This window comes from Nanorana parkeri, unplaced genomic scaffold (genome assembly GCF_000935625.1).
Source record: "Nanorana parkeri isolate BGI_ZX_2015 unplaced genomic scaffold, ASM93562v1 scaffold119, whole genome shotgun sequence".
Classification (NCBI taxonomy): Eukaryota; Metazoa; Chordata; class Amphibia; order Anura; family Dicroglossidae; genus Nanorana; species Nanorana parkeri.
Genome location: NW_017306387.1, coordinates 333,879 through 352,599, shown reverse-complemented (window position 1 = coordinate 352,599; position 18,721 = coordinate 333,879). Strand labels below are relative to the sequence as shown.

Here is an 18,721-nt window from a genome sequence, read left to right as displayed (position 1 = left end):
CCCCAGTTCAGCAAGTAATTCTTTTTCCCATCAACTTTAGTGGAAGGAGCCAGTCCAACAATTCTTGGCCCAATTGTGACTGTAGCCAACCAGCTGTTCCAGTATTCTGACAGGTGTGCCGCTGTTAGTATACAATACCCCGGGGGGATTCCCCCATACGCACAGTATAGCAGTTTTTCCTCATTCAGCCCTATTAGAATATCGTGCAAAAGTTAATTTATTTCACTAATGCAACTTAAAAGGTGAAACTAATATATGAGATAGACTCATTACATGTAAAGCAAGATAGTTCAAGCCGTGATTTGTCATAATTGTGAATGGCCTTTTCCTGACAATCCTCTCCAGGCTGCGGTCATCCCTGCTGCTTGTGCACCTTTTTCTTCCACACTTTTCCCTTCCACATAACTTTCTATTAATGTGCTTTGATACAGCACTTTGGGAACATCCAACTTTTGCAATTACCTTTTGAGGCTTTCCCTCCTTATGGAGGGTGTCAATGATGGTTTTCTGCACAACTGTCAGGTCAGCAGTCTTTCCCATGATTGTGATTCCTACTGAACCAGACTGAGAGACCATTTAAAGGCTCAGGAACCCTTTGCAGGTGTTATGGCTTAATTAGCTGATTAGAGTGGGACACTTTGAGCCTAGAATATTGCACCTTTTCACAATATTCTAATTTTCTGAGATTGTGGATTTGGGGTTTTCATGAGCTGTAAGCCATAATCATCACAATTATGACAAATCACGGCTTGAATTATCTTGCTTTGCATGTAATGAGTCTATCTCATATATTAGTTTCACCTTTTAAGTTGCATTAGTGAAATAAATGAACTTTTGCACAATATTCTAATTATTCGAGTTTCACCTGTATAGGATATGATCTGATTTTAATATAGGTTATTTGTTTGCTGCTACTCATAGCAAAAGTGCTAATAAATACATTTTTTAGCTTTTGTAGCAAGGTACGTGAGCACCTTACTAACAGCTTGGTATCAATCGGTGAGCTCCACCATGAAGCCTGCTATGTGCCGAGGCTGAAGTAGGAAAACCTCTCCTGTTGAATTTTTTTTTAAAAAGGCCTTAAATTTCTTGGCAGTTCTTTCTAGAGTTGTTCTTTAAACTGGAAGGTGCAGCTCTTCTTCTGACCTCTACAAGGGCTAATTCTTGGTAGAAGCAAAAAGTTAAATTCTTTTGTCTATTTACTGTCTCTGCTTGCATGCATCTTCTAATAGTGATATAAGGTTTTATTATTTTATACTTGCGTGCCATACCTAAGGCCTGGTCTTCAATAACACCATAACTGGTGCCAATAACATTTTCTCCATGCCACTTATAGGCTGCTGGGTGGATTCCTTGAAGGGCAGTTTATACATTGTACATCTCTGGAATGTAACACATCCGCTATGCTAGAGTACAGGAGCCTATATTTAAGCGTTGGTTTGTTGGCGAAGTGGAGAAATCTGTTTAATGTTTGCAATCTGATTGAATAGTAAAAGGCCCCATTCAAGACCAAGTAAGGAATCTTAAATAACTGTAACTGCCAGCAATGGAACACATAGTGAGCGTAGTATATATATATGCTTAAGCCACCTCCATGTACACTGAATTCTCTGTGCATTCCATCTGAGTGTTATTCTATTTCATTTATTAAACATTGTCTCAGTGTTTTGGAATCCCGCTGTAAATCTGAACGACCGGGAAAAGGTGGGATGATGATGGGCTTGTTTACTAAGAATCACACTTTCCTGGGCAGCGCATTATAATTTTTTTTTTGTCCAGGTCATACAAGCCCCTTTTGATACAAACAACAGTGTGTGGATTGCAGTATGTGTATTATCAATGTCAGACATGTATTGCCTTAGTGACGTATGCAGAAAGCATCCCGTACAGGATGTTCTCTGATGTATATTAGTGTGTGTGTATAAAGTGACCCTGTTGAAAAAAAACCCAAAACAAAGGGCCTGTGTCAACATGGGAAAATGCAACGTGCTTTTGACATCTGTTTGATACGCTTCTGAGATCATTTAGAAATGATTGACATATGCAGTTTTCCTTCTTTCAGACTTGCATTTGACCTGCTTTAGCTGGCTTTGCATCCCCATAGACCGTTTATAGTGGGAGAACCATTTCTGAACTACACAAAAGCACGTTGGCACTGGCTCTAAACCTCCCACTGTTTTTACAAGTTTTGACATTTAGGCAATAGTTTGATGCATGCAATTCTTCAGATTTTGACATTTGTTTGCAAAGATTGGGCTGATCGTGCCTCAGGAGGTGCCTCCAGTCTTCTATATCAAATATTAGGGTTGCACAGATACAAAGTACAGTACTCGGTACAAGTACGAGTCGTAGCCAAAGAAGAATGGCGGCATTATCCAGTGCACCTCAGGATTGGTGGATTTGTATTCCAGAAAATCTGTCTCTCCCAACAGTCGCATCACTCGAGTACAAGTACTGATATTTATCTTTCGGTACTTGCTGACACCGAGTACCGGTACTTCCACTAGCAATCTAGCATGGAGCCGGCTTCCTGGGCAATCAAGAAGTTGAGCGGCGGGTAATGACCCACCGCTCAACTTCTTGATTTCCCGGGAAGCCGGCTCTATGCTTTCCCCGGCCAATGAGGCAGCTTGGAGGGTCATTACCCACCACCCGGCATCCCAATAGGCCTGGAAGCTGGCTCAATGCTGTTTGGATGGCTCAATGCTGATTGGCTGGGAAGCCGGCTTCCCGGCCAGTCAGCATGGAGCCAATCAAGAAGCTGGCTCCATGTTCCCTCGTGGCACTGCTGGTCAGAGGAAATCTCCCTCTGACCTGAAGTTCTGGTATCGGGGAAGGTATCGGAGCATTTGTATGAGTACTCACCCAAATACTCGGTATCCACACTGATATTGATACTAGTATTGGTATCGGTGCATCCCTAGCTGGGTCCGAACACTCTTCCTGCTCTCGTGTTGTGCTGAGCCTGAGTACGCCTATGTCATCTGTACCCTTACTACCTGAGTGGGCCTCAAATGGATCTAATCTGCTCCAGTGTTTAAATTCTGTGCTCGGGCAAGGTTGGCGACCACACATGTATACCGTTCTGAAGTCCAACTGAACCTGGCCCCAGACCACCGTTTTCAAGCGGGCCAGGGCCTAGTTCGCAGGACCATGCCCGAGCATGGTGAGAGCGATCACACTAGGGAAATGAACTGGGGGAGAAATGGACTCCGGCACTGTACAGTCACCCTATTCTAATGTACACCCTATAGAATATGTAATAAGGCTCAACCTATTTTTGTTCTTTGCAAGGAAAAGTAATTTTAGGGAAAATGTTACATTCAAAGCCAGTGAACATACTGCAGCTTATTGTTCAGAAAGTCAAGAAGAATAAACCCCAAAAAAATTTAGACTATTCCAAGACCCTGTTTGCGTGTTTGTTTTGTAGTACCAAATATTGTTTTTCTTCCACTTGTTGTGGTGTTTTGTATAACTATTGCTTAGTGGACTTTTGTACTTGCACAGCTTATTGTTTGGAGAACTGTAAACAAATGGGCGGTGGTGGGTGGATGAGAGATCAGCATGGCTATTTTTACTGCATGCTGTGTTTTTGTTTCGGTAACAGCAGCTAATTTTGTCTGGTAGTACAAGTATTAGAGAGATGTCTGTCAGGAGGCAGAGCGGAGAAATGGAGTCACAGGGGAATGGTTATACATCTTCACTGATGTGATCACAAGGAGGAATGAAGTCATTGCTGGCTCAGTCTGGTCAAGGTCACGATACAGAAGCAGGGTCTGGAGGCTACTGAGCTATTCTACCGTGGAGTAATTACTGTAAACTGATCATGTACTGTCACTGGAAAGGCCAATTTGTTGTGTGTGTGTGTGTGGATCTGAATAAACCGAGCATTAGGATAGTGTAGAAGCGCGTTTATTTTCTATGATGACTACGGTTTTACTTTCTTTGTAGAACATAGCTGCAAGCAGGTCTAAACCCTAAATGGATGACGTTTAGTTTGCTAGTTAGCTCTTAACCCTTGCAGTGCGGGAGTAGCCCCACTGGAAGGGTTAATAACACTTTTACCTGGAGTTGTTTTTTAAATATTTTCATTATGGCATTTATGTATTTGCTAATACACACCCAGGTGTGTTGGTTATGTGTTTACTAATCCAGCATGTTATTATTCTGAGTTGGCCCACTCAAGCGGCGGCCATATTGAGTGGGGCACGTAAGATTAATAACGTGCTGGATTAGTGTGATCCTAGTTATTTTATTACTTCATTGCTGTGCGTTGTGTATAGACCAATGTAGTTGGATCTGTATGTGCGTTTATAATTAATCAAAATTAATCGATTAAAAAAAAGTCGATTAATCGAGCACAAAAATTTTCATCAGTAACAGCCCTAATTTTTTTGCATTTTACTTGTTATCGTTTTTATTAATAAACCAATCGTATAGGAAATGGGATGGTCCCATGTCGGGGAGAATGAAGAAGCTTTCCTTGTCAATCTCATTCACCATTTTATGTAATCCAATTTCTCTACATGTTAGGTTTATATTGCAGAATACCTGTTGGAATAACTTCCACCTGTTGTTTGCTAGCGTTGAACATTGAACATTAAATCTTTATATTTACTGTTCTAAAAAGAAAGAAGAACATCAGAACTTGAATTGCCGTTCTTTTCACCTTCATTCTCAGCTGACAAAATGGAGGCAGCACGCAGTACATGGTTATTTCTGGTTCTCAATAGAAAAGTGAATAAATGGCAGTCAAGCATGTAAAAAGTTCCAGTAGGTTGTTAAATCCATTGCTATAATGTTTGCTCTCTAGATAACCTGTATACATGTGCTGGAATTATTTTCATGGCTTGCTTTAATTAGTCCTTTGACCACCCATGCTATGGGTTCTTGGAAGAGTTCCAGAAAACTATGCAATGGAACAAAAGTAGCCACCCTCCAGAAGGAAGGATCTGAGGATCTGCAGCCCCATGATACTCAAATAAGCTACATTTTTGTTTATAGTTAAGGTACTTGCTTTTTTTTTTTTAAGGAAAAAATGTATTGACTCTTGCAGTGAGGCTACCCCTGCACTGCAAGGGTTAAAGGAGAATTATGAGGCGAGTGCTTTTGATTCAGCCTCATAATCTGAGCTGACCTGTGACAATTAAACTGTCACAGGTCAGCTCAGTAGATCGGGAAGTGAGCGAACACATACCGTCGCTCGCTCACTTCTCGATCTGTCACTCACGGCTCCCTGCAGGGATTCCCCCCCTCCCCTGTCCGAACCTCCAGCGCTGACTGGCGAAACGGATGGGGTAGGGGGGGCACAGCTGGCTCTGCCTCTGGATGGGCAGAGCCAGCTGTCAATCCATCCCGCAGCTGGGTGGATCCAGACAGTACTGTCGGGATCCGTCCCGGCTGCGGCGTCTCAGTATACCGTGAGCTGTAGCTCACGGTATACTGAGCTTTGAGTCACGGGAGAACGCTAGTTTGTGTTCTCCTGTGACTCTTAGGAGAACTATGGGGAAAAGCCCTGACCCCATAGTTCTCCTTTTTAAATGCCTGTTTGTGTCTAGGTGCTAAAAAAAAAATGTATTCACCAGACCATCTAAGCCAGCTTCTTCCTAGACCAGTGTCTCCAGCATCTCTCCCCCTCTGCTGCAGCAGTCTAAGGATCCTGGTGTCATCACGCTCCATACACTGTGCATAAACTGTGTAGAGATGTGAGGACACCGAGGAGCAGTCCATCTGTGCTGTGAAGGAGGAAAAACGCTTCAATGATCAAAGAAGCAGGGAGCCTTGGATGGTCTGGTGAGTATAACTTTTTTTTTTTTTTTTGCACCTGGACAAAAATGAGCACTTAACCTTTTGCAGTCTGGGGAAAGCCCCGATGCGAGTCTTCAGAATTTTTTTTTTTTTTGCCCCGAGTTCTTCTGAAGATTTTACTCCTGAGTTTAGTGTCACTTTATCTTTGGGAGACTGCAGGTGGCAGCACAATACATCTTGTTCACAGATATGCAAATCTGTGCATACTTAAACTAGCCATATGCACATAGTTTTCTAATAGATTCCCCCGTTCATGCTAAACCGCACGGATGGAATGATCTCCAGTGTCAGCGATTGTTTTCACAAATCCCACGCCTGTGGCTGTCTGTTTTGGGACAACTGTGGCTGTCTGAATACCAGAACACTGACTACAACTTATTGCATGCAGCCACTGGTCACTTTACAAACTTCAAAGTTGAAGTTTGCCAGGCTGAGAAGTGCTGATAGGGCTTGAATTTTGGACGTTTCAGCAATCTTGCATGGCCAGCATTAATTGCATTGAGCTGTTGTCTCTGCATGGTGCTCTGTGTGCTGTACAGCCTGTGATCACCAAGAAGGGCAATGCAGGCTGTGGACCTAGGAGCACATGTGTATATCAGCAGCCTTGACTCCGGGTGAGACCATAAACCAGCAAACACCCATGTGCACGGTGACTTCATTTTTACTCAAACTTGTGTTCTGTGGCAATATAGGAAAGAGAGAATAAGTAACAGAACCTGACTTTATTTAGATGCAAGTTTTACCTTTAAACCCTAAATCTTTCTTGGTCCCATTTTTGAAGTGGCTAGTCAGCCCTTAGTTCACGAGATGGTGGTCTGAAGGTCTGACTGACAGCTGATGGATGAAGTGTGCACGTTTTATGTAATAAGTAGGAACCATTAGCCGTGATTTCTAAAGAACAACCTACAGCCAAAAAAATATTCCTCATGGACTATCGGTTCTTGCCATGAGATCATTCAGCCAGGCAAGAGTCTGCAGAAATTTTTAGAATGTAGAAGTTGGATCATTTTCTAATTGAACCAGAAATGGCTGTTTTGGGAAAAGGTGGTCTCATCTTTAGGGTACCCCGAGGAGTTAGTATGTATGTATGTGTGTGTGTATGTATTATATATATATATATATATATATATTGCAATATAAATGGGTAAGCCGTATTAGTCCAGTAGACAAGATGTCAAAAAAGACAAAAACGCAGTATTGCAGTGTGCAATGATACCTTTCTTATTGTTCTCCTCAGAAGCACACACATACATACATGTTTGTGTATGTGTGTGTGTGTATATACACACACACACACACACACACACACACACACACACACACACACACACACACACACACACACAATAAATACAGTGTTATGTAACTAGTGGAAATATTAATGTTAAAGAAATTGGATTATAATGCAGAATGTGAGGGGAAATTTTCAAATAGCAGTTTACAATGTATTTTACCCAGACCTAAGTGGAGCGGAGCAGCAAGGAGGATTGCAGGGAGTATATGGAATCTGTTCACCTTACTTTAAACGTGAAATATATTAAACTTTAGGGAAGAAAGTTGGCTGCCTGTGTTGGCAGAACATCTTGGTTGGGTGTGACCAGTCTGTTTGATTTACCAATATCCTGCTCTATGAGTATGGGAGGTAATGCTTGTGATCATGTTGGAGCAGACCAAAAGGGAAAAATAAGAGTTCATCGTTGGGGTTTACATGCACTTTAACTGTCAAAAAGAATATATAGAAGAATATACAACTTCTTCTAAGGTCTTTGTTTTTAGAGACGAATACTATAAGGTGATTCAGCCTGGTAATTCAATAGCAGTGAATAGTCAGTCAGAGCTTTAGACAGTCTCGTTTTTATGTAGCTCTCACTGTGGAGGAGACCTCCCATTGACCCGCTAATATGTCTGCTCTTGGCTCCCCCTGTTCTTTTATGTCCTGTGAAAACGTTTCTAACACTTTGAACTGATGGACTTTGAATGAGTGGAGCTTTGCTGCAGTCAGGCACATTTCATTAAGATTCTTGGTTTAGCAGAATGATCCAGTGGAAAGAATTCTGTGAAGATTGTAACAGAAACATCTGGTTACTCGCAGGAAGGGCGGGCACTGGAAGGTTCAGTTACTTCCCCCTCTGCCTCTCCTCCATGTCTGGTTCCTATTTGAAAACAAACTGACTTTTTTTTTCTCTCCAACATCTTGAATAGGTTGGAAATATTTTATCCCAGGCTTCCAAGTTGGCTGCTCAGGTTGAGTCTGTAGCTGGAATACTGAACTGGCCAGTGCTAGTTTTTTTTAGTTATGTGATCCAGTGATCTGTTGAGGATATACAAGCAAAAGCAGGACCACAGGAAAGCTATTGCTGTTGCATTCATGCTTTGGAGTTTATGTTCTACAGTCTGATGTAGTGTTCATTTAGCCTGGGTGCTTGGACCCCAGGTTGGTTGGTTGTGTGTGTGGGGTGGGGGAGTTGAGGTGTAGTCAGCATACAAATATACATTGCTTAAACTGGTATTTTAAAAGGAAAAGGAGGAAAATTAAGGAATGCTGGACAGTTACAATTAGGCTCAGACTATTGGTTTTGTAATTCTTGTATTTGATGGAAAGTTTGGCCTTTCCAAAGGCAATTGTAGCCTCATAATCAATAGGTATAAAAAAAATGCTTAGTGCATATATTAATAATACCTTTCCATAAACTGTGCACAAAATATACATTAATGACCCTAAAAACAACATGTGTTATTTTAAAGAAAAAGTACATCGGGACAAACTTTATCCACCAAGTGATGTTTTTTCCACAAGATCTGTAGAAACTGGATTTGAAAAGGTCATTTTCCAGTCCACGTCACTATAAAGCCCATTTGATATAGAGCAGCCTTTCTCAAACAGGGTGCATTCTGGCTTCCTCAGGGGTGCCTTGAAATTTTTACAAAGCGTCATGCTGCATTTCCATGGTGCAGAATGTATGACGATAATCCAGGGAGGGTGGGATCCATTCAGAAAAGGATGGAAGTTCATGCCCCTCCTGCACAGAATGCGGGATTCTATCCCGGACCTTTGTTGGAGATGTGGTTCAGTTGTGGGTATGATGTTACAGCCCTTATGGGAGCGGGCTCTGGGAATTATTGAGTCTACTGGGATCCGCCTGGTCTTCGCCACTCTTCTCCAGTTCCCTCTTTTCTTCTTTTCCCTCTCTCTCTCCTGGCCTCGGTTTACATCCCATACTATAGCCACTTTTTCAGGTTTGGGAATACTGTATTCACTTTGTTTCATTACTTTCCTTGATTTTGTGCTTACATATGCATGTTATCTTTATGTTGTTCTTGTTTTTTTACTAAACAATTTTTTCCGCTGTACTCTTTGCGAATATGCTTTTGTTTTTGTGGACTGCATTTGTATATGACCATTCTCTTTCTATGTGAGAAATGGCTTCCGTCAATAAAGAATAAAAAAAAAACAAAAACAAAAAAACAGGGCCACCCATTGTAAAAGTTTCATTCAATTCCTATAACTTGGCCAAAATTCTAACTAGTTTATGGTCAGCCTTAGTCTTTATTTTTCAGATTGGGGATGTTAACACGCATCTTAATAGACATATCTGCCTCTTTAAACAATAAAACAGCAAAATGTTTTCCCAGCACACTCACCAGCCAGCATGCAAAAAAAACTTGTCTCACCGCTAAGGTTAAAAACAGTGGGGTTTAAACAAGCCGCTAGCTGGCTTTTAACAGTGCTTTAAAAAGTGCTATGGCTTGCTGAAAGCCCATAAGGATGAATGTTCGCACCCCTAAAATGGGACTAAAGGGGGCCTTTAAAAGCTTTAAGGAAGTTGCTCAGAGTTAAAGTGACATTAAAGTCAAAATGTTTTTTCCCTCCCCCCCCATGTTAATGTCAGCACTTACCTTAAATGATGTCACTTATTCCAATCTTCTTCTTTCCTGATGTTTTCATCTGTCCCTCCAGCGGTGCGGCGGCTCTCCGATCCAGCGCTGACTGCTCTGTCTCTCCGATCCAGCGGTGTCTGCATGCGGGTGCACGCGTCCATACACTTACCTTGCGTCTCTGCTCGTCTCCCGGCCGAGAATCCGAACTGCGCATGCGCCCGCCCCAAGATGCTTTGCGGCCGCCTGAACAGTTTCGTTTTCTCGGGCGGGAGCGGGCAAAGATAAAATGGTACGTTTAAAGCGCTGTTTTAGCTGGGTTTTTTTTTTTTTTTTTAAACTGTTTGCCTATATCTACTGCTTGATAGCAGTAGATATAGGCAAACAAACTGGAGGGTTTAGAACCCCTTTTAACTGAAAGCTCTGCATGTGCTTTCTGAATTCTTGCTGTATACCGTGTTCTTTAGACTAGCATTTACAAGCTGCAGCCTGTGTGAGCAAAACCTTAGTGTGCTGTCTTCCAAGCAATGTATAAGCCAAGGTGACCAGGCTTTTCTTGGTGACGCTTCCCCAGCTTTCAATGCGTCTTCGGTCCATTTTTTCAGCTTTAACTTTTGTAGCATCTTGTTTATAGCAGAAAAAAAAATTCACAACATAGATTTCTTTTTGACACAGGACGGGTTGTAGAAGTGGTCTCACTTTTGTATTATGGATCAAGATTTTTAACGGACTTCTAAGTGTTCCCAGATCTATCCTCCAGACCAAGTGATGTTTGGTCTCTCGTTTATTTTCCCGTTTTAATTATTTTTATTTCCTGAGCTTGTATATAGTTCCATGGAGTAAATGAAGGTCGCCGCTCTGCAAACAATTACAATGAGTTATTAATAACAGATGTTTTTTTTTTCTTCCTTCGTGATTCTTACCACGGTGGCTGTCTCGGCCTGTAAGTCTACCAGACGTGAGGCCTGTTTCAAGGCAAGGATCTTATTCCCGCCAGTTGAGCTGTATAGAGCTGTCAGATTCTTTTGCATTATGGTGAGCAGATGACTTCTGAGCTCAGGGTACAATTAAGTTATGCAATCATTTAGTTAGTGTCTAGTAACAGGAACCATCTGGGCAGTATCAGAGTAATAGAAGATACATTATCTGCTATTTTAATAGACGTTTGTCCATGTCAGAACGTGGATGTATATAGCAGATTGAGCTCATGTCTGCTTTCCCTGGACCATTAGATGTGGTTAAGGTTCATAATATAAGGATAGGAGACTAAGTTACAATCACACCATTCCATCTGATATGGAAATCCTATGGTTCTGGCTCCAATGACTGTCTGGTAGAGGAGAATGATAATCACATGTTAAGGGGGACAACCTGGCTCCCTGCTAAGCCAATGTAAAGGGAGAACTCACAAATACAATGACTCAATAAGCTTACATAAAGGAAGCCACAAGGGGGCAGTGGTGAGCCGCTGACTTTTTCTAGACTTTCTGATGCTAAAGACACAGAAGAATCAGATGTGGCATGATAGTGCTTCGCTGTGCCTTGCAGCTCAAGATACATGTTACATTCCATATTGTAATGGCTTGAGGCAAAGGTAGAAAATATTCATGTATGTGTTGACTAGCATGACATCTCCCCCCCAAACCAGTTATATCTTTATAAAGTTATTACTGACCCAAATGTGTCTCTTATTTTGCTGAAAAGTGGAGGAAGGGTAACAATACTGCACTATCAGTAAAAAAAAAATACAGTCCAATCACAGTAGCCTTGTATATGATATAATTTATTGTAAACATGACTGAACTCCAAAATTATTTATTTGCTAACTGTTATTTTTATGTACCTTTCTATCTCCAGATCACATTCATAATAGTGTGGAATTCCATGGTATAGATACAGTAAAGTGTGTGTGTGTGTGTGTGTGTGTGTGTGTGTGTGTATACTATATCTTTCCTAATATATATTACAGGCATTTGTATAGCGCTGTCAATTTACATGCTATTCATACACATCAGTCCCTGCCCTCAAGGAGCTTACAAGTCCATATCTCATACTCCGGAAACCGAAGTACCAGGGCCATAACTACAGTTGACAAGGCCCCATAACAAAAATTACCTCTCTGAGCTGTGATTAACAATGTCAAGATCCCAAAGACTCCACTTGTGCATCTGAAGTCGTCTCTACACTGTAGACTTTACAGGGGATTAGATTCAACTGCAATCACTCCAAGCCTCAATGATACAGTACTGTATCTTCACATGTTCTATGTTAAATTTGTCTCAGCAACCTAATAGGGCCCCCTTCCACTCCCAGGCCCCATAGCAACCGCCGGGCTGCTATAGCTATCGTTACAAAACTGCAAAGTACCCAGAAAAAACCCACACGAGCACAGGGGAACATGCAAACTCCATGCAAATAGTGTCCTGGTCAAACCTGGGTTTGAACCGAGGACCTCAGTGCTGCAAGTGCTAACTGGTGAGCCGCAGTGCAGATATATATAGATGATCCTTAAAAATACAGTATATAGGTTCTCATTTGTTCCTGTGTCCATATTATTCATTTTGTTTCCTTTTGTGCATATGAATGCGGCTGCAATTGCCAACGCAGTTATCTTATTTTAGACATTTTGTAAAGTGAATGGTATATGAATTTAATTTTTATTTTTTTTTACTTTTTTGCATTAGCTTTGCATGGGTAGACATTACATCAGTTGTATTACGTATTAGCTGTTAATTATTCCACCATAATAGAGTGGTAGCACACAATTCCTTGTTTCAGTGAGGGCCGGTGCACACCTAGGCGATTTAGTGCCTGGTTTGAGTTGCGCGATATCTCGCAAAACACAGATTCGCATTGAAGTCAATGGAGGCTGCTCACACCTTTGCGGTTTGTGGCGCGACCGAAATCGCCTGTCACGCGAAAAGGTGCAGGAGCTATTTTCAGGCGGTTGTCGCGCGGTTTGGGTCCCATAGACATCTCTATGCATTGAAAAACGTGCAACACTTGCGCGGTTTACAATGAACAGTCGCGCAATTGAAAACACCCGAAAACAGCTCGACATCTGAATCGCCTAGGTGTGAACCTGTCCACGAAATCTAGGTACTATGCTCCTATGATTAGCCTTGTAGTTGCTCTGGGTTCAATAGTATCTACTGTGAACGTGGCTCTGTGGGCATGCTGAGGTGACGTCACATATTGATTCCTGAGCAAAGACTGAACAGAGCTATTCAATAGGCTAGGTTTACACCTAGGCGATTCAAATGCCGAGCTGTTTTCGCATGGTTGTCGCGCGTTTTCGATGGAGCGACTGTTCTTTGTAACCCATAATAGAAGTCACCAGCACTCGATGATATGCGCAAGAAGTAAAGCACTTTTTATTAAATTGTCACATGCGTCAAACAGCCAACGTTTTGGGGCCCCGAAACGTTGGCTGTTTGACTGTTTTAGTGCTGGTGACTTCTATTATGGACTGGATCTGACACGGCGAAGTGTTGTCACTTCAAACACCAACTTCTCATCCAAGGTCTGTACGCTGTATGGAGTGCAGGTGATTTCGTATTATGGATATGTTCTTTGTAAACCGCGCGATTTTCAATGCATAGAGATATCTATGGGACCCAAACCGCACGAAAACCGCTTGAAATAACTCCTGCACCTTTTGGCTCGACAGGCGATTTCGGTCGCGCGACAAACCGCAAAGGTGTGAGCATCCTCCATTGACTTCAATGCGAATCTGTGTTTTGCGCGATGCCGCGCGACTCAAACTGTGCGATTAAATCGCCTACGTGTGAACCAGCGTCCTCCATGAAGAATCATGTTTAGTTTAGTTCTATAATGTGCTGTTCTGTACCCTTTCTCTCGACACATCAACTGCTTCCATGCTGCCTATGCTTTTGTGCAGTGCTGAAATAGTGAGGTCAGCCCAAAGAAGAATCCAGAAAGAAAAGGCTTTTGTTATTTATTTCCATTGCCTGTAACTTAGCTTCCTTCCAATGTAAGAATGCTTCTTCACAGAACCACTAGGTGGCGCGTCTTTCCTTTTATAAGCTTTTAGCCACAGCTGCAGAAGTATTGGAATTGTGATCCAGCCATTGGTTTATATGAAGTCGTATTCATTTTGATGATTCAAGCATCTCTAGCTATAACTAGTAAGTGTTTTCAGATGGTGAAAGTCTGCAGTATCAGTCTCAGGAGATTCAGTATGCTACACATGCAGTTTTTAAGGAAGAGCTCCGGGCGTGTACAAATGTAACCCTTGCAGTGGGGCTACCCCTGAGCTGCAAGGGTTAAGAAGTGTTGACTTTGGTCTAGGATCTATAATATAAAAGATATACTCGCCTGATCCTCGGTCCTGCGGCAGGGATTGCACACCTCGCTTCCCCTCCGCTCAGCTGGGAATTGTCCCTTGGCATCCTCGCGTGCAATGCAAGTAAATGGATGTGATGGTGCCAAGGGAAGAAGAAGCTGTGGGGGACTGGTAAAGCAGCCAGGCAGGACCAAGGATCAGAGTTGAGTATATTTATTTTTTTATTTTGGGCTTTGTAGAAAAATGAGCCCTTAACCCTTGTTGGGGGGGTGGAGGTGCCCCACTGGAAGGGTTCATTTTAAAAATGCCTTGTATTCTTGTATTTTATTAGTTGTACACTAGATGTGCAGAACCGCCTATAGTGTCCTCCTATGTAGAAACCAGCACCAAAGAAACAAATAAAAAGGTGAGAGACTAGATGCAGGCTAGTGAATTGGAGAATGCATTCAAATAATACAATGACATTACAGATAATTGGGTTGCAGAAGTAAAGTTAGCAAGTTTTCAGGATGAAGAACTGAATGTTCATAGGAGAATATTCCAATCACCTTGGTTTAAAGTTGTGGAGGTTTGCTAATAAGCTGGCTTCATAGGGGATGATGGGAGTGTGCGATGGCCTGCAGTGATCTCCAGACTAGATGCAGGCTAGTGAATTAGCCTTAACTCTACATAGGTAGGTAAGTTAATCTAAAAAAGAAACCACACATTTTTAGGCTGCATTAAGTAAAGAATAAAAAAAAGGGACTAACCCTCCAGAGAATCCTGTATACAATTTATTTGGGTATTTCAGGGGCAACAGATGTAGTATTGGTGTGGGCACAGTAGAATAACGTGGCCGATCCCTTTCTCATATTTTAGGTATAAGGAAGAACATGCAAGTGATATTTGGAGACAGGATTCCTGTAGCACATACCCATATATGCTCTACAGCTTACTAATGCTTTGGCTGTGTATGAAGTCTTGGCTATGCCCATAGAAAGAGAAGAGATCCTTTCCAAGACTTTGCTTAAATCGTGCAAATATTTGGAAGCTGAAGATTGTGTGAACCTGGAGGTCAGTGAGTCACTGGTAGACTGTGCAACTTGTGTGAAATTCTTAAAAGTGTATCTAAACCGAAGAACAAAGATTTTTTTATAGTGCAGTTTACCAGTCCTTTAATGTGGTGGTGCATTTTTAAAAAAATTTTAATACATTTTCACCTGGTGATCCGCCAGTACTCTTCCAGTCATAGGGTGACAGTGCTTACTAAGGCCCCATGCACGCCTGCGGATGGGGTTGATCGTATGATTCTCACAAATTTCTCCATGAAACTCATGTGATCCGCTCCGAGAAGGAGACACTATACAATACGACAGCTGCCAGTGCGTGCAGCTGTTCACATGTAATTGCACAGGCTACGATTACCTGCGGACGACCGAACCTGGATGCAAACAGTCAGGATCCGGGTGTGGTCGTCCGCTGAGAATTGTAGCCTGTGCAATTACATGCAAGCAGCTGGGGGCTTATAAATGCAAGGGTGGGATTAAAGTGACATTAAACCCTCAGATTTTTTAACATAAACCAATACTGTAATGTGTGCCTTACTGTAATCCATGGTTGTTTCCCTTCTCTTTGCTGCTCTTCCTTTTAAATCCTCATGTCTTCTCATGCTTGGGGAGAACTTCCCTTTTCAGCTCAGGGCCTCTTCCTGTAGTTCTGGCTCAGGTTAGAAGCCTATACAAACGTACACACAGACACCGTGTATCCATTCCTGAGACAAGGCAGTCTGCTGCAAAACAGAAGTTCTGCAGAGCATGAGAACAGATACAGATTTAAAAGGAAGAGCAGCAAAGAGAAGAAACTACAATGGATTACAGTAAGGCACACATTACAGTATTGTTTTATGTTAAAAAATCTGAGGGTTTAATGTCACTTTAAGTTATTGCTTCACATATTATCATTTATGTCCTGAGCATAGTTCAAAGTGTACCTGTCACAAGGATAATGTGAAGGCTGCATTGCTGCCTTCCACTGAAAATATCGCTTGCCTGACTCTCATGAGAAGGCTGTGTTTTCAATACATTCCGGGCAGGCAGGTCAGGATTTCACTTTGTATTGAATTTTACTTTATCCTTTCTGTACGCATATCTGGGTTTTTTTCCCCCCCATTTGGAAATAAAACAACATCCTTTTAGTTTCTGTAAAGGTCAAAACACATTGTCCTCATTGCTAGATATTTTTACATTTAATCGAGTTCCAATAATTTTTCAGATAAAGTAATTTCTAATTATTTTTAGATCTGTGGCTCCCCAATTATTCTCAGTTTCCCAGGGTGGTTTTTGGCACTAGAAATATTTAGCTTGGATTGCTGTTTTCTCAGATTCAGGCTTATGATAACTTGGGTTGACTGAGTCGGAATAGAAGTCCAAAACTGTTGCTTGAAGATGAAATATTCTTGGCCTCTAATATGTATAACAGCAGAGGAAAAATATATCAACCAGTCAGACACTATCATTATTTTCTTTTACGGTAGAAAAGTGGTAGGTGGACTTTAACATGTTCTTGCACACATTTACCTTCTACTGCACTTTATACATGAGCTCTCTCTCTCTCCGAATTAACAAGATTCTAACCGTAAATAGGGTTTTCGTTTAGGTAACGTAATTCATTTCCAAAATTGAATATTAAAATCAAATTTCAAGCAGCAATCGTCAAGATTCTGATGGTTGCAAAAATTGAAAAAAGGGCCTCAGTCATGAAGGGGTTAATAAATATTCTAACAAGATTTTTATGCAATAGATTAGGGATGCGCACCGATACTGGTCTTTCAGTATCGAGTACAAGTACTGATATATTTTTTTTTTTTTTTGGTACTCGCCAATACTGAATACTGATACCGGATGTCCCAAGTGACGAGGGAACATGGAGTCGGCTTCCAAGCCAATCAAGAAGCTGGGCAGCGTGTAATGACTCACTGCCCGGCTTCCTGATACTGGAAGCTCAGGTATCGAGCTAAGCATTGGAGCATTTGGGCGAGTACGAGTACTCGCCCAAATAACCAGCATCGTCACTTATACCGATACTAGTATTGGTGCATCCCTGCAAAAGTTTATCCAAAAATCTAGCAGTGATAGCTAGCTTTAGGCTTGACTTGGGGCCTCTAAACACTGTGAACATCAGTAGATCAAATGACTTGCTAAAGCAGGGGTGGACAAGTTCAGGAGTCAGTCTGTCCAATCCAAATGCCAGCTCCATTGACAACATCTAAGGAAAACCTCAAAAGTTAGGTGCCAGCTGTAATTATTAAGGAGCATTGGCTACCTAGCTCATGGGATCTAGATCTGTGCTAAAGTTATAAGAGGCTACACACAATGGCCAGAATTTATCAAAACTGGAGCAGACAAAATCTGGAGCAGATTTGCACTGTAGCCAATCGGTCTCTCTCGCTCTCGATGCTGATTGGTTGCCATAGGCTGCTCCAGATTCTGTCTCCTCCAGTTTTAATAAATCCCCCCCAATGAGACTTAGCTGACTGGCCATTAACTTGAAGGGTAGGTCAGACATGCAGGAGTGATCTTACCAACTTGGGCTTCTACTTCCAACTTGCAGATGGACTCATCCAGTGCTGGCTTATTTTGGAGTAAACCACAGTAAACAGACCAGGTCTTGGAACTTTACACATCCATTCATGGATCCAGCAATGTGTTTGAGTACAATGTCAAAATAATTTGCTTGCTGCAGTTTTTGGAGAGTTGGTCTTCAACTTCTTATCCAAGTCCGTTGTTTCGGGATCCTTCAAAATCACGATAGTAAATGCATTTTAAATTTGTCGTGAACCAGCCCTGAACCATGCCATGTTGTAACTGTGAGCTTTTTTTTTCTTACAGATTTCACTTGTTGGAACCGATTGAACATAACCACTGATCATTTTCTGTCCAGTTCTGTAAGTACATCTTTCAGTGCTCTGTTTTGGAAATGTTTTCATTATTCCTGCAGGCTCTCCAACATGACTAGGCTGATATTTTAAAGCGTATTACCAGCCAAAACTTATTTATTATTTTGGACAGATTGGCGACAGCTTTTTATTGTTATCTGAAGCTCTGTAAGAGAGGTTGCCCCTCATTTTGAATGGCACCCCAACACATTAAGACAATGCAGCTCAATGCACATGCATTGCAGCGCCCCCACAACACATGATAACACACTACTGTGCATTCTGGTTTGCTGCAACATTCTACATGTCCATTTTTTTGTGTGTTCTTGTTCATATTCAGAGAACCTGTATATATAAAAAAGAGTGTAGTTGCAATTTTTTATGTCGTACCATATTAGCACAGCTGTTTTTCAGCATGTTGTCTCCCTGCAGTAGCGATCAGGCGGCTTTACAGCCATCCAGATAACTTCTACGTTACAGCCAGAAGCCGGCTGTACAGTTTTAAAACATCTTTATGGCTGCTATTGCAGCTCTGGGTTTGTTTCGAACCTTTCAACGGCATATGTGGGATGTGTGATTGGTGCTGAAAGGGTTAAACAAAATATGTTGTTGCCCATGTTCCTCAATGTTAAAAAGTTTAGTCCTTTTTTTTAATCTCCTGCTTTCAATTAAAATGTATCTAAATACTTTTTTTTGTTTTATTTGGATGAAGTAACGAAAAGTTAGAACCCGTGTTAGGTTTTTAATTGCGGTCTCTGTTCTCACTGGGGAGACTCGCTCTCTCTCCCCCCTCCCCCCCCCCCCCCCACCACTCGGGG

General features: G+C 41.8%; 1 protein-coding gene across 1 annotated transcript in view; it reads left to right on the top strand.

Annotated features, from left to right (window-relative positions):
- The window catches only part of LZTS2 (leucine zipper tumor suppressor 2), a 131,155-nt gene that overhangs the window by 39,131 nt on the left and 73,303 nt on the right, over positions 1 to 18,721 (top strand). The window contains exon 2 of the mRNA XM_018553429.1: positions 17,857 to 17,912. The gene's annotated coding sequence lies outside the window, so the exon portion shown is untranslated. The remainder of the gene's footprint in view (positions 1 to 17,856; positions 17,913 to 18,721) is intronic.